Here is a 22,259-nt window from a genome sequence, read left to right as displayed (position 1 = left end):
TGTTAGTATCTACTGTGGTGATGCTGAGGTGTGTGTTAGTATCTACTGTGGTGATGCTGAGGTGTGTGTTAGTATCTACTGTGGTGATGCTGAGGTGTGTGTTAGTATCTACTGTGGTGATGCTGAGGTGTGTGTTAGTATCTACTGTGGTGATGCTGAGGTGTGTGTTAGTATCTACTGTGGTGATGCTGAGGTGTGTGTTAGTATCTACTGTGGTGATGCTGAGGTGTGTGTTAGTATCTACTGTGGTGATGCTGAGGTGTGTGTTAGTATCTACTGTGGTGATGCTGAGGTGTGTGTTAGTATCTACTGTGGTGATGCTGAGGTGTGTGTTAGTATCTACTGTGGTGATGCTGAGGTGTGTGTTAGTATCTACTGTGGTGATGCTGAGGTGTGTGTTAGTATCTACTGTGGTGATGCTGAGGTGTGTGTTAGTATCTACTGTGGTGATGCTGAGGTGTGTGTTAGTATCTACTGTGGTGATGCTGAGGTGTGTGTTAGTATCTACTGTGGTGATGCTGAGGTGTGTGTTAGTATCTACTGTGGTGATGCTGAGGTGTGTGTTAGTATCTACTGTGGTGATGCTGAGGTGTGTGTTAGTATCTACTGTGGTGATGCTGAGGTGTGTGTTAGTATCTACTGTGGTGATGCTGAGGGTGTGTTAGTATCTACTGTGGTGATGCTGAGGTGTGTGTTAGTATCTACTGTGGTGATGCTGAGGTGTGTGTTAGTATCTACTATGGTGATGCTGAGGTGTGTTAGTATCTACTATGGTGATGCTGAGGTGTGTGTTAGTATCTACTGTGGTGATGCTGAGGTGTGTGTTAGTATCTACTGTGGTGATGCTGAGTGTGTGTTAGTATCTACTGTGGTGATGCTGAGGTGTGTGTTAGTATCTACTGTGGTGATGCTGAGGTGTGTGTTAGTATCTACTGTGGTGATGCTGAGGTGTGTTAGTATCTACTGTGGTGATGCTGAGGTGTGTGTTAGTATCTACTATGGTGATGCTGAGGTGTGTTAGTATCTACTGTGGTGATGCTGAGGTGTGTGTTAGTATCTACTGTGGTGATGCTGAGGTGTGTGTTAGTATCTACTGTGGTGATGCTGAGGTGTGTGTTAGTATCTACTATGGTGATGCTGAGGTGTGTTAGTATCTACTATGGTGATGCTGAGGTGTGTGTTAGTATCTACTATGGTGATGCTGAGTGTGTGTTAGTATCTACTGTGGTGATGCTGAGGTGTGTTAGTATCTACTATGGTGATGCTGAGGTGTGTGTTAGTATCTACTGTGGTGATGCTGAGGTGTGTGTTAGTATCTACTATGGTGATGCTGAGGTGTGTGTTAGTATCTACTGTGGTGATGCTGAGGTGTGTTAGTATCTACTGTGGTGATGCTGAGGTGTGTGTTAGTATCTACTGTGGTGATGCTGAGGTGTGTGTTAGTATCTACTGTGGTGATGCTGAGGTGTGTGATCTCTATAGGAGTGTTTTTGTGGCAGCTCCGTCTCTGTTCCTGAGATGGAGGGAGTACTCTGGCTGAAGGAGGATGGGAAGAAGAGCTGGAAGAAGAGATACTTCCTGCTCAGAGCCTCTGGGATCTACTATGTACCTAAAGGAAAAGCCAAGGTATGTCCCTGGAACACACTGACTGTACTCGCCAGAGTACGTCCCTGGGAACACACTGACTGTACTCGGCCAAGGTACGTCCCTGGAACACACTGACTGTACTCGGCCAAGGTACGTCCCTGGAACACACTGACTGTACTCAGCCAAGGTACGTCCCTGGAACACACTGACTGTACTCGGCCAAGGTACGTCCCTGGGAACACACTGACTGTACTCGGCCAAGGTACGTCCCTGGAACACACTGACTGTACTCGGCCAAGGTACGTCCCTGGAACACACTGACTGTACTCGGCCAAGGTACGTCCCTGGAACACACTGACTGTACTCAGCCAAGGTACGTCCCTGGGAACACACTGACTGTACTCGGCCAAGGTACGTCCCTGGAACACACTGACTGTACTCGGTCAAGGTACGTCCTGGAACCCACTGTACTGCCAATGTCCCTGGAACACACTGACTGTACTCGGCCAAGGTACATCTATGGAACACACAGTAGTAGTAGTAGTAGTAGTAGTAGTAGTAGTAGTAGTAGCAGTAGTAGTAGTAGTAGTAGTAGCAGTAGTAGCAGTAGTAGCAGAGGTAGTAGTAGTAGTAGTAGCAGCGGGTAGTAGTAGAAGCAGCAGCAGTAGCAGTAGTAGTAGTAGTGGTAGTAGTAGTAGCAAGGTAGTAGAAGTAGTAGTGAGAGAGACTGTAGACTAGTTCATTTAGCGGACTAGATACTGTATGTTATCTGCGGTAGTAGTAGTAGTAGTGTAGTAGCAGTATTAGTGGTAGTAGTAAGTAGTAGTAGTAGTAGTAGTAAGACTAGTAGACTAGCAGCAGAGTAGCAGTAGTGGTGGTGGTGGTAGACTAGTTCAGTTAGCAGTAGTAGTAGTAGTAGTAGTAGCAGCAGCAGTAGCAGTAGTGATGCTGGTGATAGTAGTAGTTCATGTAGCAGACTAGATACTGTATGTAGTAGCGGTAGTAGTAGTTCATGTATCAGACTAGATACTGTATGTAGTAGCGGTAGACAGTTCATTAGTAGTTACTGTAGTAGTAGTAGTAGTAGTAAGTAGACTAGTAGCAGCAGCAGTAGCAGTAGTGGTTATGCTGGCTATAGCAGCTAGTTGCAGTTGTATCTGACTAGATACTGTATGTTATCTGGAAGCTGTAGACTAGTTCATTTATCTGACTAGATACTGTATGTTATCTGGCTATAGACTAGTTCATTTATCAGACTAGATACTGTATGTTATCTGACTAGATACTGTATGTTATCTGGCTATAGACTGTAGGCTTGTTCATTTAGCAGACTAGATACTGTATGTTATCTGGCTATAGACTAGTTCATTTATCTGACTAGATACTGTATGTTATCTGGCTATAGACTGAGTTCATTTATCAGACTAGATACTGTATGTTATCTGGCTATAGACTGTAGACTAGTTCATTTATCAGATTAGATACTGTATGTTATCTGGCTATAGACTAGTTCATTATCTGACTAGATACTGTATGTTATCTGGCTATAGACTGTAGACTAGTTCATTATCAGACCAGATACTTTGTATGTTATCTGGACTATAGACTAGTTCATTTATCTGATTAGATACTGTATGTTATCTGGCTATAGACTGTAGACTAGTTCATTTATCAGACTAGATACTGTATGTTATCTGGCTGTAGACTAGTTCATTTATCTGACTAGATACTGTATGTTATCTGGCTATAGACTAGTTCATTTATCAGACTAGATACTGTATGTTATCTGGCTGTAGACTAGTTCATTTATCTGACTAGATCTATGTTATCTGGCTATAGACTAGTTCATTTTATCAGACTAGATACTGTATGTTATCTGGCTATAGACTAGTTCATTTATCAGACTAGATACTGTATGTTATCTGACTAGATACTGTATGTTACTACTTGTTCATTTATCAGACTAGATACTCTATGTTATCTATGGCATTTATCAGACTAGATACTGTTATCTGGCTATAGACTAGTTCATTTATCAGACTAGATACTGTATGTTATCTGGCTATAGACTACTTGTTCATTTATCAGACTAGATACTGTATGTTATCTGGCTATAGACTAGTTCATTTATCAGACTAGATACTGTATGTTATCTGGCTATAGACTGTAGACTATTCATTTTATCTGACTAGATACTGTATGTTATCTGGCTATAGACTAGTTCATTTATCTGACTAGATACTGTATGTTATCTGGCTATAGACTAGTTCATTTATCAGACTAGATACTGTATGTTATCTGGCTATAGACTAGTTCATTTATCTGACTAGATACTGTATGTTATCTGGCTATAAACTAGTTCATTTATCAGACTAAGATACTGTATGTTATCTGGCTATAGACTTAGTTCATTTATCAGACTGAATACTGTATGTTATCTGGCTATAGACTGTTCATTTATCAGACTAGATACTGTATGTTATCTGGCTATAGACTAGTTCATTTATCTGACTAGATACTGTAATATTTATCTGGCTGTAGACTAGTTCATTTATCAGACTAGATACTGTATGTTATCTGGCTATAGACTAGTTCATTTATCTGACTAGATACTGTATGTTATCTGACTATAGACTGTGAATGGTTCATTTTTATAGACTAGAGACTGTATGTTATCTGGCTATAGATAGACTAGTTCATTTATCTGACTAGATACTGTATGTTATCTGGCTATAGACTAGTTCATTTATCAGACTAGATACTGTGTGTTATCTGGCTATAGACTAGTTCATTTATCAGACTAGATACTGTATGTTATCTGGCTATAGACTGTAGACTAGTTCATTTATCAGACTAGATACTGTATGTTATCTGGCTATAGACTAGTTCATTTATCAGACTAGATACTGTATAACTATCTGGCTATAGACTGTAGACTTGTTCATTTATCAGACTAGATACTGTATGTTATCTGGCTTAGCGTAGACTAGTTCATTTATCAGACTAGATACTGTATGTTATCTGACTAGATAGACTAGTTCATGTTATCAGACTAGATACTGTATGTTATCTGGCTATAGACTGTAGACTAGTTCATTTATCAGACTAGATACTGTATGTTATCTGGCTGTAGACTAGTTCATTTATCAGACTAGATACTGTATGTTATCTGGCTATAGACTAGTTCATTTATCAGACTAGATACTGTATGTTATCTGACTATAGACTAGTTCATTTATCAGACTAGATACTGTATGTTATCTGGCTATAGACTAGTTCATTTATCAGACTAGATACTGTATGTTATCTGGCTATAGACTGTAGGCTTGTTCATTTATCAGACTAGATACTGTATGTTATCTGACTATAGACTAGTTCATTTATCTGACTAGATACTGTATGTTATCTGGCTGTAGACTGTAGACTAGTTCATTTATCAGACTAGATACTGTATGTTATCTGGCTATAGACTGTAGACTAGTTCATTTATCAGACTAGATACTGTATGTTATCTGGCTATAGACTAGTTCATTTATCTGACTAGATACTGTATGTTATCTGGCTATAGACTAGTTCATTTATCAGACTAGATACTGTATGTTATCTGGCTATAGACTAGTTCATTTATCAGACTAGATACTGTATGTTATCTGACTATAGACTGTAGACTAGTTCATTTATCTGACTAGATACTGTATGTTATCTGACTAGATACTGTATGTTATCTGGCTATAGACTAGTTCATTTATCTGACTAGATACTGTATGTTATCTGGCTATAGACTAGTTCATTTATCAGACTAGATACTGTATGTTATCTGGCTATAGACTTGTTCATTTATCAGACTAGATACTGTATGTTATCTGGCTATAGACTAGTTCATTTATCAGACTAGATACTGCATGTTATCTGGCTATAGACTAGTTCATTTATCTGACTAGATACTGTATGTTATCTGGCTATAGGCTAGTTCATTTATCAGACTAGATACTGTATGTTATCTGGCTGTAGACTAGTTCATTTAATGAGCTAGATACTGTATGTTATCTGACTATAGACTGTATGTTATCTGGCTATAGACTGTAGACTAGTTCATTTATCAGACTAGATACTGTATATTATCTGACTATAGACTGTATGCTATCTGGCTGTAGACTGTAGACTAGTTCATTTATCAGATTAGATACTGTATGTTATCTGGCTATAGACTATAGACTAGTTCATTTATCAGACTAGATACTGTATGTTATCTGACTGTATGTTATGACTATAGGCTTGTTCATTTATCAGACTAGATACTGTATGTTATCTGGCTATAGACTGTAGACTAGTTCATTTATCAGATTATTATTATTGGGATATATTATTGATCAGACTAGATACTGTATGTTATCTGGCTGTAGGCTGTAGGCTTGTTCATTTATCAGACTAGATACTGTATGTTATCTGGCTGTAGACTAGTTCATTTATCTGACTAGATACTGTATGTTATCTGACTATAGACTGTAGACTAGTTCATTTATCAGATTAGATACTGTATGTTATCTGGCTATAGACTGTAGACTAGTTCATTTATCAGATTAGATACTGTATGTTATCTGGCTATAGACTGTAGACTAGTTCATTTATCTGACTAGATACTGTATGTTATCTGACTATAGGCTTGTTCATTTATCAGACTAGATATGCTTATAAGTCCTGTGACATTATTTCATATTATATGATTTTATAGATAGAAGAATATAATTGAACTTAGCTGAATAAAATATTTTAACCATTAAGGCGAGTGCGCGAATGAAGTGACTATGTTGAGCGTAAGGATTATTTGAAACAGGTCTTATATGATTTAGAGCTATTTGGCAGCTTTAGTTGTGAATGATACCAACCTTAGAAGTTAAAACATGATGTGATTACAGGCTATTGATGATTTGATAAAATTGTAAAACAAGTTTGCTGTCTGTTCCTTGCCTCCAGGTTACACAGTTGTTCTGTCATCGACTATTCACAGTTTAATCTCGTTTTTACTAATATGTAAAAATGGAGTTGCGGTCAACCAATAGCGAATGATGGCCGCACACGCCTTCCCTCCGGTCTGTTTTTTAAGGATGCGGGGTAGGCTCTTGGTGGAGCTTCATTTGGGAAACCAAAGGGAACATATTGGGGAACATTGAAAGAGACATGTTTTCACTAAACTGTTGCCAGCCCTGTCTGCCGCTCTAGAAAGGTATACAGGAGAGAGGGGAGATGGAAAGCATGGGATATATTCAGTATAATTAAAGGTAATGTGTCACCCAATTAATTATGATTTTTTTTTTTAAATATTGTTTTTAAATGCATGCTCCTCAAAATAAAAATGAAATATTTTCCCCGATTCAAAATCACATACAAATTCACTAATTGTAGGCTAATTGTAAGCCGCCCTGCTCAGTCAACTTGAACCAGCAGCATCTCTAGGCCTGTACGTGCTCTCCCAGACTGGAGCGTAAGGTAACCCAGTCCATCCAGTATGGATACTGAAAACGTCCAAACACCAAGGCCATTACTAGAATCAGTTTAATTTGATTGTATATGCTGTACCAAAGACATCTTAAATGAGTTTTTATTTGATGTGTTTCTGCTATGTAGGCTACGTATTGTATGACAGAACAATCATAATTTTAATTGTAATCATTTAAGCTCATGCATCAGCTCTAATATGCCTATGGGTGTTTTGAATGAATCATCACCTTTAGAGAGGGCTGTCCAGTTTGTTGTTAGGCTTTGAAACAACATCCACGACAAACATGTTTTACACTGTTAAAACCTGCTGTTGAACATCTTTCCTCAAATTAATCATTACAGGGAGGTGAGTTAGTGGTTAAAGGGACTATATAGCCCTGAGTACCAGTCCATTAGGATCTGATGGAGGGACAATAGAGCCCTGAGTACCAGGCCATTAGGATCTGATGGAGGGGACAATAGAGCCCTGAGTACCAGGCCATTAGGACCTGATGGAGTGACAATAGAGCCCTGAGTACCAGGCCATTAGGACCTGATGGAGGGACAATAGAGCCCTGAGTACCAGGCCATTAGGACCTGATGGAGGGGCAATAGAGCCCCTGAGTACCAGGCCATTAGGACCTGATGGAGGGACAGTAAAACCCTGAGTACCAGGCCATTAGGATCTGATGGAGGGACAACAGAGACCTGAGTACCAGGCAATTAGGACCTGATGGTGGGGCAATAGAGCCATGAGTAACAGGCCATTAGGACCTGACGGAGGGACAATAGAGCCCCAAGTACCAGGCCATCAGGACCTGATGGAGGGACAATAGAGCCCTGAGTACCAGACCATTAGGACCTGATGGAGGGACAACAGAGACCTGAGTACCAGGCCATTAGGACCTGATGGAGGGACAGTAAAACCCTGAGTACCAGGCCATTAGGACCTGATGGAGGGGCAAGAGCCCTGAGTACCAGGCCATTAGGACCTGATGGGGGGACAATAGAGCCCTGAGTACCAGGCCGTTAGGACCTGATGGAGGGACAATAGAGCCCTGAGTACCAGGCCATTAGGACCTGACGGAGGGACAATAGAGCCCTGAGTACCAGGCCATTAGGACCTGATGGGGGACAATAGAGCCCTGAGTACCTGGCCATTAGGACCTGATGGAGGGACAATAGAGCCCTGAGTACCAGGCCATTAGGACATAATGGAGGGACAATAGAGCCCTGAGTACCAGGCCATTAGGACATAATGGAGGGACAAGAGCCCTGAGTACCAGGCCATTAGGACCTGATGGAGGGACAATAGAGCCCTGAGTACCAGGCCATTAGGGACAATAGAGCCCTGAGTACCAGGCCATTAGGGATAATAGAGCCCTGAGTACCAGGCCATTAGGGACAATAGAGCCCTGAGTACCAGGCCATTAGGACATAATGGAGGGACAATAGAGCCCTGAGTACCAGGCCATTAGGGACAATAGAGCCCTGAGTACCAGGCCATTAGGGACTATAGAGCCCTGAGTACCAGGCCATTAGGGACAATAGAGCCCTGAGTACCAGGCCATTAGGGACAATAGAGCCCTGAGTACCAGGCCATTAGGGACAATAGAGCCCTGAGTACCAGGCCATTAGGGACAATAGAGCCCTGAGTACCAGGCCATTAGAAGATTACTGTGACTCGAGTCACGTGGAATTGTTACTGCGGCCATGACTGCCAGTGTGGCAGTATGGTCACCACAACAGGCCTAGTGCCACTCAGTGGATGGTGCAGTGAAGTGAAACACATGACGGTCAACTCTAAATCCTTCATTTCTTCCCTCCTCCTCTCCTTCCTCCTCTCTGGCTGGCAGGCTTCCAGAGATCTGGTGTGTTTCCTGCAGCTGGATCACGTTAATGTGTACTACGGACAGGACTACCGCAGCAAGTACAAGGCCCCCACAGACTACTGCCTGGCCCTCAAGGTGAGAACAACAGCCCAGCTTGAACCACATTAACTACCACCTAACCCCACAGAGTCCAGGCCCTAACCCCACAGAGTCCAGGCCCTAACCCCACAGAGTCCAGGCCCTAACCCCACAGAGTCCAGGCCCTAACCCCACAGAGTCCAGGCCCTAACCCCACAGAGTCCAGGCCCTAACCCCACAGAGTCAGGCCCTAACCCCACAGAGTCCAGGCCCTAACCCCACAGAGTCCAGGCCCTAACCCCACAGAGTCCAGGCCCTAACCCCACAGAGTCCAGGCCCTAACCCCACAGAGTCCAGGCCCTAACCCCACAGAGTCCAGGCCCTAACCCCACAGAGTCCAGGCCCTAACCCCACAGAGTCAGGCCCTAACCCCACAGAGTCCAGGCCCTAACCCCACAGAGTCCAGGCCCTAACCCCACAGAGTCCAGGCCCTAACCCCACAGAGTCCAGGCCCTAACCCCACAGAGTTCAGGCCCTAACCCCACAGAGTCCAGGCCCTAACCCCACAGAGTCCAGGCCCTAACCCCACAGAGTCCAGGCCCTAACCCCACAGAGTCCAGGCCCTAACCCCACAGAGTCCAGGCCCTAACCCCACAGAGTCCAGGCCCTAACCCCACAGAGTCCAGGCCCTAACCCCACAGAGTCCAGGCCCTAACCCCACAGAGTCCAGGCCCTAACCCCACAGAGTCCAGGCCCTAACCCCACAGAGTCCAGGCTAACCCCACCCTTACCATCTGACCTCCGTTGCCTTTACTAACACCTGAACACTATAGGATGTCACCATATTCCCAATATCAGGGCTCTAAGAAGCCGCCGAAGTACATGACTGATGTTTTACATTCTACCAACCAATTGTGCTATTTTGTTCGTTTTGTGCGTTTTTTGTAACATATATATATTTTTTTACTAATTTTGTACATAATGTTGCTGCTACCGTCTCTTATGACCGAAAAGAGCTTCTGGACATCAGAACAGAGGTTCCTCACCGCGGACTGGAGGACACCTTTTCCTTTAACGAGTCCGACGAGAAGGATATCCTGCTTTCACTGGAACATGCCCAGGTCCACTCCTTTCACTGGAACAGGCCCAGATCCACTCCTTTCACTGGAACAGGCCCAGATCCACGCCTTTCACTGGAACAGGCCCAGATCCACCCCTTTCACTGGAACAGGCCCAGGTCCACCCCTTTCACTGGAACAGGCCCAGGTCCACCCCTTTCACTGGAACAGGCCCAGGTCCACCCCTTTCACTGGAACAGGCCCAGGTCCACTCCTTTCACTGGAACAGGCCCAGATCCACCCCTTTCACTGGAACAGGCCCAGGTCCACTCCTTTCACTGGAACAGGCCCAGGTCCACTCCTTTCACTGGAACAGGCCCAGGTCCACTCCTTTCACTGGAACAGGCCCAGGTCCACTCCTTTCACTGGAACAGGCCCAGATCCACACCTTTCACTGGAACAGGCCCAGATCCACCCCTTTCACTGGAACAGGCCCAGGTCCACCCATTTCACTGGAACAGGCCCAGGTCCACTCCTTTCACTGGAACAGGCCCAGGTCCAATCCTTTCACTGGAACAGGCCCAGGTCCACTCCTTTCACTGGAACAGGCCCAGGTCCACTCCTTTCACTGGAACAGGCCCAGGTCCACTCCTTTCACTGGAACAGGCCCAGGTCCACTCCTTTCACTGGAACAGGCCCAGGTCCACTCCTTTCACTGGAACAGGCCCAGGTCCACTCCTTTCACTGGAACAGGCCCAGGTCCACTCCTTTCACTGGAACAGGCCCAGGCCCACGCCTTTCACTGGAACAGGCCCAGGCCCACGCCTTTCACTGGAACAGGCCCAGGCCCACTCCTTTCACTGGAACAGGCCCAGGTCCACTCCTTTCACTGGAACAGGCCCAGGCCCACGTCTTTCACTGGAACAGGCCCAGGTCCACTCCTTTCACTGGAACAGGCCCAGATCCACTCCTTTCACTGGAACAGGCCCAGATCCACTCCTTTCACTGGAACAGGCCCAGGTCCACTCCTTTCACTGGAACAGGCCCAGGCCCACGCCTTTCACTGGAACAGGCCCACTCCTTTCACTGGAACAGGCCCCTCCTTTCACTGGAACAGGCCCACTCCTTTCACTGGAACAGGCCCACTCCTTTCACTGGAACAGGCCCACTCCTTTCACTGGAACAGGCCCACTCCTTTCACTGGAACAGGCCCAGGTCCACTCCTTTCACTGGAACAGGCCCAGGTCCACTCCTTTCACTGGAACAGGCCCAGGCCCACTCCTTTCACTGGAACAGGCCCACTCCTTTCACTGGAACAGGCCCACTCCTTTCACTGGAACAGGCCCACTCCTTTCACTGGAACAGGCCCACTCCTTTCACTGGAACAGGCCCACTCCTTTCACTGGAACAGGCCCACTCCTTTCACTGGAACAGGCCCACTCCTTTCACTGGAACAGGCCCACTCCTTTCACTGGAACAGGCCCACTCCTTTCACTGGAACAGGCCCACTCCTTTCACTGGAACAGGCCCGGGTCCACTCCTTTCACTGGAACAGGCCCGGGTCCACTCCTTTCACTGGAACAGGCCCGGGTACACGCCTTTCACTGGAACAGGCCCGGATCCACTCCTTTCACTGGAACAGGCCCGGGTACACGCCTTTCACTGGAACAGGCCCGGGTCCACGCCTTTCACTGGAACAGGCCCGGGTCCACGCCTTTCACTGGAACAGGCCCGGATCCACGCCTTTCACTGGAACAGGCCCGGGTCCACTCCTTTCACTGGAACAGGCCCATGTCCACTCCTTTCACTGGAACAGGCCCAGGTCCACGCCTTTCACTGGAACAGGCCCAGGTCCACTCCTTTCACTGGAACAGGCCCAGGTCCACTCCTTTCACTGGAACAGGCCCAGGTCCACTCCTTTCACTGGAACAGGCCCAGGTCCCTCCTTTCACTGGAACAGGCCCAGGTCCACTCCTTTCACTGGAACAGGCCCATGTCCACTCCTTTCACTGGAACAGGCCCAGATCCACTCCTTTCACTGGAACAGGCCCAGATCCACGCCTTTCACTGGAACAGGCCCAGGTCCACGCCTTTCACTGGAACAGGCCCAGGTCCACTCCTTTCACTGGAACAGGCCCAGGTCCACTCCTTTCACTGGAACAGGCCCAGGTCCACTCCTTTCACTGGAACAGGCCCAGGTCCACTCCTTTCACTGGAACAGGCCCAGGTCCACTCCTTTCACTGGAACAGGCCCAGGTCCACTCCTTTCACTGGAACAGGCCCACTCCTTTCACTGGAACAGGCCCACTCCTTTCACTGGAACAGGCCCACTCCTTTCACTGGAACAGGCCCACTCCTTTCACTGGAACAGGCCCACTCCTTTCACTGGAACAGGCCCACTCCTTTCACTGGAACAGGCCCGGGTCCCTCCTTTCACTGGAACAGGGCCGGGTCCACGCCTTTAACTGGAACAGGCCCGGGTCCACGCCTTTCACTGGAACAGGCCCGGGTCCACGCCTTTCACTGGAACAGGCCCGGATCCACGCCTTTCACTGGAACAGGCCCGGATCCACGCCTTTCACTGGAACAGGCCCGGGTCCACGCCTTTCACTGGAACAGGCCCAGATCCGCTCCTTTCACTGAAACAGGCCCAGAGCCTTTTGCGTGAACACAAGACGCAGGAAAAGGGGCCGCGGATGGGGCTCCTTCTGAGAATCCACAGGCGGCGAGTAAACTCCCACTGCCATCCCTTCTTCTAGCTAACGTGCAATCATTGGAAAATACAATTGATGATCTACAATTTAAGATTATCCTACCAACGGGACATTTAAAACTAACATCTTATGTTTCGTGGCTGAACGACGATACGGACAATATAGAGCAACCTTCGCTTTATAGAGTTACCTTCTCTTTAACTCCAACCCTGTTCCTGGAGAGAAGCCCTCCTGTAGGTTTGAACTCCAACCCTGTTCCTAGAGAGACCCTCCTGTAGGTTTTAACTCCAACCCTGTTCCTGGAGAGAGACCCTCCTGTAGGTTTGAACTCCAACCCTGTTCCTGGAGAGAGACCCTCCTGTAGGTTTAAACTCCAACCCTGTTCCTGGAGAGACCCTCCTGTAGGTTTGAACTCCACCTGTAAACTCACTGTAGCTAGTTAGCAGCACCTGTAAACTCACTGTAGCTAGTTAGCAGCACCTGTAAACTCACTGTAGCTAGTTAGTACCACCTGTAAACTCACTGTAGCTAGTTAGCAGCACCTGTAAACTCACTGTAGCTAGTTAGTACCACCTGTAAACTCACTGTAGCTAGTTAGCAGCACCTGTAAACTCACTGTAGCTAGTTAGCAGCTCCTGTACACTCACTGTAGCTAGTTAGTACCACCTGTACACTCACTGTTGCTAGTTAGTACCACCTGTAAACTCACTGTAGCTAGTTAGTACCACCTGTAAACTCACTGTAGCTAGTTAGCACCACCTGTAAACTCACTGTAGCTAGTTAGCACCACCTGTAAACTCACTGTAGCTAGTTAGCACCACCTGTAAACTCACTGTAGCTAGTTAGCAGCACCTGTAAACTCACTGTAGCTAGTTAGCAGCACCTGTACACTCACTGTAGCTAGTTAGCAGCACCTGTACACTCACAGTAGCTAGTTAGCAGCACCTGTACACTCACTGTAGCTAGTTAGTACCACCTGTAAACTCACTGTAGCTAGTTAGTACCACCTGTACACTCACTGTAGCTAGTTAGCAGCACCTGTACACTCACAGTAGCTAGTTAGTACCACCTGTACACTCACTGTAGCTAGTTAGTACCACCTGTACACTCACTGTAGCTAGTTAGTACCACCTGTACACTCACTGTAGCTAGTTAGTACCACCTGTACACTCACAGTAGCTCCAGCTGGAATCATGCCTACTGCCCAAGGCATTGCTGGTGCTTTGAAAATAATGTTTTCCAAATGTCTTCATGTTATGTTAGCCAGGTTTGGTTTTTGTTGTTGAAGAGAATAGTAGGGACACTGCTCGCTCCAAAATACCTTCTCATATACTTCACTTCCTGAAAGGGAGGAAAATAGATTTCCTTGTATCCTTTTTGTGCCTCATCTTTCAAAACTTCACAGTCACAGATTTAAAAAAAACAGACTAGGAGCTTTAAGGAAGGGAGAGGTGGAGGGAGACTGGGGAGATGGGGCTTCCGTTTGCCTAGTTGTTTGGGAACACTGATTCCCTGCAGTGATGGTGTTTGGGACTCTGCTGATAGCCAGAAGGGAGACTGGGGAGATGGGGGCCTCCGTTTGCCTAGTTGTTTGGGAACACTGATTCCCTGCAGTGATGGTGTTTGGGACTCTGCTGATAGCCAGAAGGGAGACTGGGGAGATGGGGGCTTCCATTTGCCTAGTTGTTTGGGAACACTGATTCCCTGCAGTGATGGTGTTTGGGACAGAGTGGGGGAAAGGAGAACGCAGGACGTTCTTTATATTGGCAGTATTAGAGGCTGACTCCACAGCCATGCCAATTATGAACATAATATTTAACTCAGGAAAGTAACCTAGTAAACAGAGAAGTTGTTCTGTTCTGGTCTGATGGTAATGTTTCCTTGTAATCCCTGATGGGAGTAACTGGGTAGAGCAGAGAGATTGAGGATGTTGGATCCAGTGATCATTTTAGCATTTAAATCTTGGTGAGCCAACAACAAAAAACCAAGTGGGATGCATGCCAGCAAAGCCACAACACAATACATTACTTGCACTATAACGGTGACAAGCGGTCCCCACAAACTGTTCGGGCCGACATAAAGCTGGCCCAACACCTTACCACTGCTACACCTGGCTATCAGCAGAGTCCCAACACCTTACCACTGCTACACCTGGCTATCAGCAGAGTCCCAACACCTTACCACTGCTACACCTGGCTATCAGCAGAGTCCCAGCACCTTACCACTGCTACACCTGGTTATCAACAGAGTCCCAACACCTTACCACTGCTACACCTGGCTATCAGCAGAGTCCCAACACCTTACCACTGCTACACCTGGTTATCAACAGAGTCCCAACACCTTACCACTGCTACACCTGGCTATCAGCAGAGTCCCAACACCTTACCACTGCTACACCTGGTTATCAACAGAGTCCTAACACCTTACCATTGCTACACCTGGCTATCAGCAGAGTCCCAACACCTTACCACTGCTACACCTGGCTATCAGCAGAGTCCCAACACCTTACCACTGCTACACCTGGTTATCAGCAGAGTCCCAACACCTTACCACTGCTACACCTGGCTATCAGCAGAGTCCCAACACCTTACCACTGCTACACCTGGCTATCAGCAGAGTCCCAACACCTTACCACTGCTACACCTGGCTATCAGCAGAGTCCCAACACCTTACCACTGTTACACCTGGCTATCAGCAGAGTCCCAACACCTTACCACTGTTACATCTGGTTATCAGCAGAGTCCCAACACCTTACCACTGCTACACCTGGCTATCAGCAGAGTCCCAACACCTTACCACTGCTACACCTGGTTATCAGCAGAGTCCCAACACCTTACCACTGCTACACCTGGTTCTCAACAGAGTCCCAACAGCAGTCCCAGCACCTTACCTCTGCTACACCTGGCTTTCAGCAGAGTCCCAACACCTTACGATTGCTACACCTGGCTATCAGCAGAGTCCCAACACCTTACCACTGCTACACCTGGTTATCAGCAGAGTCCCAACACCTTACCACTGCTACACCTGGTTCTCAACAGAGTCCCAACAGCAGTCCCAGCACCTTACCTCTGCTACACCTGGCTTTCAGCAGAGTCCCAACACCTTACGATTGCTACACCTGGCTATCAGCAGAGTCCCAGCACCTTACCACTGCTACACCTGGCTATCAGCAGAGTCCCAACACCTTACGATTGCTACACCTGGCTATCAGCAGAGTCCCAACACCTTACCATTGCTACACCTGGCTATCAGCAGAGTCCCAACACCTTACCACTGCTACACCTGGCTATCAGCAGAGTCCCAACACCTTACCACTGCTACACCTGGCTATCAGCAGAGTCCCAACACCTTACCACTGCTACACCTGGCTATCAGCAGAGTCCCAGCACCTTACCACTGCTACACCTGGTTATCAACAGAGTCCCAACACCTTACCACTGCTACACCTGGCTATCAGCAGAGTCCCAACACCTTACCACTGCTACACCTGGCTATCAGCAGAGTCCCAACACCTTACCACTGCTACACCTGGCTATCAGCAGAGTCCCAACACCTTACCACTGCTACACCTGGCTATCAGCAGAGTACCAACACCTTACCACTGCTACACCTGGCTATCAGCAGAGTCCCAACACCTTACCACTGCTACACCTGGCTATCAGCAGAGTCCCAACACCTTACCACTACTACACCTGGTTATCAACAGAGTCCCAACACCTTACCACTGCTACACCTGGCTATCGGCAGAGTCCCAACACCTTACCACTGTTACACCTGGCTATCGGCAGAGTCCCAACACCTTACCACTGCTACACCTGGTTATCAGCAGAGTCCCAACACCTTACCACTGCTACACCTGGTTATCAGCAGAGTCCCAACACCTTACCACTGCTACACCTGGTTCTCAACAGAGTCCCAACAGCAGTCCCAACACCTTACCACTGCTACACCTGGCTTTCAGCAGAGTCCCAACACCTTACGATTGCTACACCTGGCTATCAGCAGAGTCCCAACACCTTACCACTGCTACACCTGGCTATCAGCAGAGTCCCAGCACCTTACCACTGTTACACCTGGCTATCAGCAGAGTCCCAACACCTTACCACTGCTACACCTGGCTATCAGCAGAGTCCCAACACCTTACCACTGTTACACCTGGCTATCAGCAGAGTCCCAACACCTTACCACTGCTACACCTGGCTATCAGCAGAGTCCCAACACCTTACGATTGCTACACCTGGCTATCAGCAGAGTCCCAGCACCTTACCACTGTTACACCTGGCTTTCAGCAGAGTCCCAACACCTTACCACTGCTACACCTGGCTATCAGCAGAGTCCCAGCACCTTACCACTGTTACACCTGGCTATCAGCAGAGTCCCAACACCTTACCACTGCTACACCTGGCTATCAGCAGAGTCCCAACACCTTACCACTGCTACACCTGGCTATCAGCAGAGTCCAAACACCTTACCACTGCTACACCTGGCTATCAGCAGAGTCCCAACACCTTACCACTGCTACACCTGGCTATCAGCAGAGTCCCAACACCTTACCACTGCTACACCTGGCTATCAGCAGAGTCCCAACACCTTACCACTGCTACACCTGGCTATCAGCAGAGTCCCAACACCTTACCACTGCTACACCTGGCTATCAGCAGAGTCCCAACACCTTACCACTGCTACACCTGGCTATCAGCAGAGTCCCAGCACCTTACCACTGCTACACCTGGTTATCAACAGAGTCCCAACACCTTACCACTGCTACACCTGGCTATCAGCAGAGTCCCAACACCTTACCACTGCTACACCTGGTTATCAGCAGAGTCCCAACACCTTACCACTGTTACACCTGGCTATCAGCAGAGTCCCAACACCTTACCACTGCTACACCTGGCTATCAGCAGAGTCCCAACACCTTACCACTGCTACACCTGGTTATCAGCAGAGTCCCAACACCTTACCACTGCTACACCTGGTTCTCAACAGAGTCCCAACACCTTACCACTGCTACACCTGGCTATCAGCAGAGTCCCAACACCTCACCACTGCTACACCTGGTTATCAACAGAGTCCCAACACCTTACCATTGCTACACCTGGCTATCAGCAGAGTCCCAACACCTTACCACTGTTACACCTGGCTATCAGCAGAGTCCCAACACCTTACCATTGCTACACCTGGTTATCAGCAGAGTACCAACACCTTACCACTGCTACACCTGGCTATCAGCAGAGTCCCAACACCTTACCATTGCTACACCTGGTTATCAGCAGAGTACCAACACCTTACCACTGCTACACCTGGCTATCAGCAGAGTCCCAACACCTTACCACTGTTACATCTGTTTATCAGCAGAGTCCCAACAGCAGTCCCAGCACCTTACCACTGCTACACCTGGCTATCAGCAGAGTCCCAGCACCTTACCATTGCTACACCTGGTTATCAACAGAGTCCCAACACCTTACCATTGCTACACCTGGTTATCAACAGAGTCCCAACACCTTACCATTGCTACACCTGGCTATCAGCAGAGTCCCAACACCTTACCACTGTTACACCTGGCTATCAGCAGAGTCCCAACACCTTACCATTGCTACACCTGGTTATCAGCAGAGTACCAACACCTTACCACTGCTACACCTGGCTATCAGCAGAGTCCCAACACCTTACCATTGCTACACCTGGTTATCAGCAGAGTACCAACACCTTACCACTGCTACACCTGGCTATCAGCAGAGTCCCAACACCTTACCACTGCTACACCTGGTTATCAGCAGAGTCCCAACACCTTACCACTGCTACACCTGGTTCTCAACAGAGTCCCAACAGCAGTCCCAGCACCTTACCACTGCTACACCTGGCTTTCAGCAGAGTCCCAACACCTTACCATTGCTACACCTGGCTATCAGCAGAGTCCCAGCACCTTACCACTGCTACACCTGGCTATCAGCAGAGTCCCAACACCTTACCACTGCTACACCTGGCTATCAGCAGAGTCCCAACACCTTACCACTGCTACACATGGCTATCAGCGGAGTCCCAACACCTTACCACTGCTACACCTGGCTATCAGCGGAGCTTTGTCTGGCAGCGAAACAGTTCATTCAGACTCAGCTACTGCCTTTTAAAAAAACTAATTATTAGGGTGAGGCACATGGGATACTAACATCTTACTACACAACATATAGTATTACTTTCTTCACTACAGTATACATATCTCCCTGGTATATTACATAATTTATGTAGCAGCAAACAAGACATTTTTGGACTCACCTTGTTGTGCTGTGCTCACTTGAACAGGAAGGTGGCGCGGCAGTCTTTCGTGGGCCAATTTAGTCATTGAACTCTGCCATTCTCTGGATTTACAGTGCTTTCAAAAACAACTGGATGCAAGATATACAATTCAAATCATATTTTATTGGTCACATACATGTGACTAGCAAGTGGGTCTACGGGTGGCAGGTAGGGTGGAGGTGATATGATCCTTGACTAGTCTCTCAAAGCACTTCATGATGACAGAGGAGAGTGCTGCGGGCGATAGTCATTCAGTTCAGTTACCTTAGCTTTCTTGGGTACAGAAACAATGGTGGCCATTTTGAAGCATGTGGGGACAGTAGACTGGGATAGGGAGAGATGGAATATGCCTGTAAACACACCAGCCAGCTGGTCTGCTCTGAGGATGCCGTCTGAGCCAACAGCATTGCGGGGTTAACATTCGTAACTGTCCTACTCACGTCACGGAGAAAGAGAGCCTTGGCAGCGGGCCATGTCAGTGGCACTGTGTTCTCCTCAAAATGGTGAAGAAAGTGTTTAGTTTGTCCGGAAGCAAGATGTCAGCGACATGACTGGTTTTCCCTTTGTAGTTCGTGATTGTCTGTAGACCCTGCCACATACATCTCGTGTCTGAGCGGTTGAATTGCGAATCCACTTTAAGTCTATACTGACATTTTGCTTGTTTGATTGCCTTGTGGAGGGAATAACTACACTGTTTCCATTCAGCCATATTCCCAGGCCTCTTTCCATGGTTGAATGAAGTGGTTCATGCTTTCAGTTTTGTGCGAATGCCGCCATCTGTCCACGGTTTCAGTTTAGGGTAGGTTTTAATTGTCACAGTGGGTACAACATCTCCTATGCACTTCCTTATAAACTCACTCACCGAATGTGTACGTCGATATTATTCTAGTTACTTATCCAGGCCTCGTGATCAAAACAATCTTGAAGCGTGGATTCCGATTGGTCAGACCAGCGTTGAATAGTCCTTAGCACGGGTACTTCCTGTTTGAGGTTCTGCCTATTGGAAGGGAGGAGCAAAATGGAGTTGTGGTCAGATTTTCCGAAAGGCTGGCGAGGGAGGGCCTTGTAGGCATTACGGAAGTTAGAGGAGCAGTGGTCTGGTGTTTTTCCTGAGCGAGTGCTACAGTCGATATGCTGATAGAATCTAGGTAGCCTTGTTCTCATATTTGCTTTGTTAAAATCCCCAGCTACAATAAATGCAGCATCAGGATATATGGTTTTCATGGTTTCCAGTGAAATTCTTTGAGGGCCGACAAGGTTTTCGTAAACTGCCGTGGTGATGACGGAGGAGAATTCTCTTGGGAGATAATATGGTCGGCATTTAATTTTGAGGTATTCTCGGTCGGATGAACAAAATGACTTGAGTTCCTGTATGTTCCTAGAATTACACCATGAATCGTTAATCATGAAACACACCCCTCAGCCCTTCTGCTTCCCAGAGAGATATTTATTCCTGTCTGCAGAATCCTGCTGGCTTTACCGACTCCAACAGAGTATCCCGAGAGAGCCATGTTTCTGTGAAACAAACTATGTTACAGGCTCCGATGTCTCTCTGGAAAGAAATCCTTGTTCTAAGCTCATCAACTTTATTATCCAAAGACTGAACATTAGCGTATACTCGGAAGCGGTGGGTGGTGCTCCTACTAAGTCGAACCAGCAGGTCACCTCGAGTGCCTCTCCTCCGTCGGTGATGTTTTGGGTCGGCCTCTGTAATGAGTTAAGTTGCTCTGGTGAGAGTGAACAAAGGGAAGTCGTATTCCTGGACATAATGCTGGTGAGTTACTGCCGCTCTAATATCCAATAGTTCTTCCCGGCTGACCGTTCAAAACGTATTTTCACAGTCTTAGAAAGTTGTTAACAGTTGTTTTGAGTGCAGCACAAATCATGCTTCATTGACAGCCAATGTTGAATGTTTATCATTTTAAACTTGGAAAAGAGACACTTAATCCCAGATTTTGGACCACACACAGCCGCTGTCACTGATTCCTTCCAAACCCCTCATCGTTGAATTTGCGATTTCTAACTTGTTGTGTAATGTTTATGTCCAATGGCCGATGAGCACTGATACGTTTTATCTATAATTTCTCTTCATTATTACTCTTCATATGCCAGTAGATTGTCGACCTGATTCATGATGATGACTGCTAACTAAGATTGTGCACATATGATGTTGACATGATCAGTCCAATCAAAGCTACTGTACATATAACGTGATTTGAAATTTTATCTGTGGCCAATGACCTTGAGTCTTCTTGGATGGGCACTTCTAATGTAAATCTATGGCAGCACTCGATGGGCTCTCGTCCTATACTTGGCAGTGACATAAAGTCCCCATGAGTGACAGAACACTGAGCCAATCACGGCGCAACACACTGTATTTTCTGCTGGCTTGCCCCACCACCACAGAAAGCACTGAAACACCTGAGTTTTGGAGCTGCCTTACTCAAGAAAACAAAAAGAACAAACAAAAAAGAGACCAATAAGATGTTTGTATGCGACTTTATTATTAACTCAATGACTTACATTATTTACAAACTGATATGTGACACGTTTTAATGCCAAAATAACATGCAAAACAGGCAGAGCCCCACCTGCCCTGAATGACAGATCGTCAACTGGTTGGATCTCTACCGAGTCTGCCTTTCGGAGGAGCTTATACAGCGTCACACTGCCATCTAGTGGCACAGTGTATAAACCTACTGAGAAATCATCTACATTGCCTCAACTCACATCGCTGGGTTTTTAGCCCAATTTAGTTATCAGGGCACCAAGGTCCAAACCTAGGTCATCTTTTCTAATTAAAAAAATAATATATATATTTTTATATATATATAGATTATTTTTTAATTAGAAAAGATGACCTAGGTTTGGACCTTGGTGCCCTGATAACTAAATTGGGCTAAAAACCCAGCGATGTGAGTATATATATTTTTATATATACACTGCTCAAAAAAATAAAGGGAACACTTAAACAACACAATGTAACTCCAAGTCAATCACACTTCTGTGAAATCACTCTGTCCACAAATTTCACATGCTGTTGTACAAATGGAATAGACAACAGGTGGAAATTATAGGCAATTAGCAAGACACCCCCAATAAAGGAGTGGTTCTGCAGGTAGTGACCACAGACCACTTCTCAGTTCCTATGCTTCCTGGCTGATGTTTAGGTCACTTTTAAATGCTGGCGGAGCTTTCACTCTAGTGGTAGCATG

General features: G+C 46.6%; 1 pseudogene; it reads left to right on the top strand.

Annotated features, from left to right (window-relative positions):
• Positions 1-1,482: 1,482 nt before the first annotated feature.
• The window catches only part of LOC135534334 (ras-associated and pleckstrin homology domains-containing protein 1-like), a 32,367-nt pseudogene continuing 11,590 nt past the window's right edge, over positions 1,483-22,259 (top strand).

Source organism: Oncorhynchus masou, unplaced genomic scaffold, assembly GCF_036934945.1.
Source record: "Oncorhynchus masou masou isolate Uvic2021 unplaced genomic scaffold, UVic_Omas_1.1 unplaced_scaffold_3263, whole genome shotgun sequence".
NCBI classification, from domain to species: domain Eukaryota; kingdom Metazoa; phylum Chordata; class Actinopteri; order Salmoniformes; family Salmonidae; genus Oncorhynchus; species Oncorhynchus masou.
The sequence above is the reverse complement of the archived record's forward strand: the minus strand, read 5'-3'. Positions and strand labels throughout refer to the sequence as shown.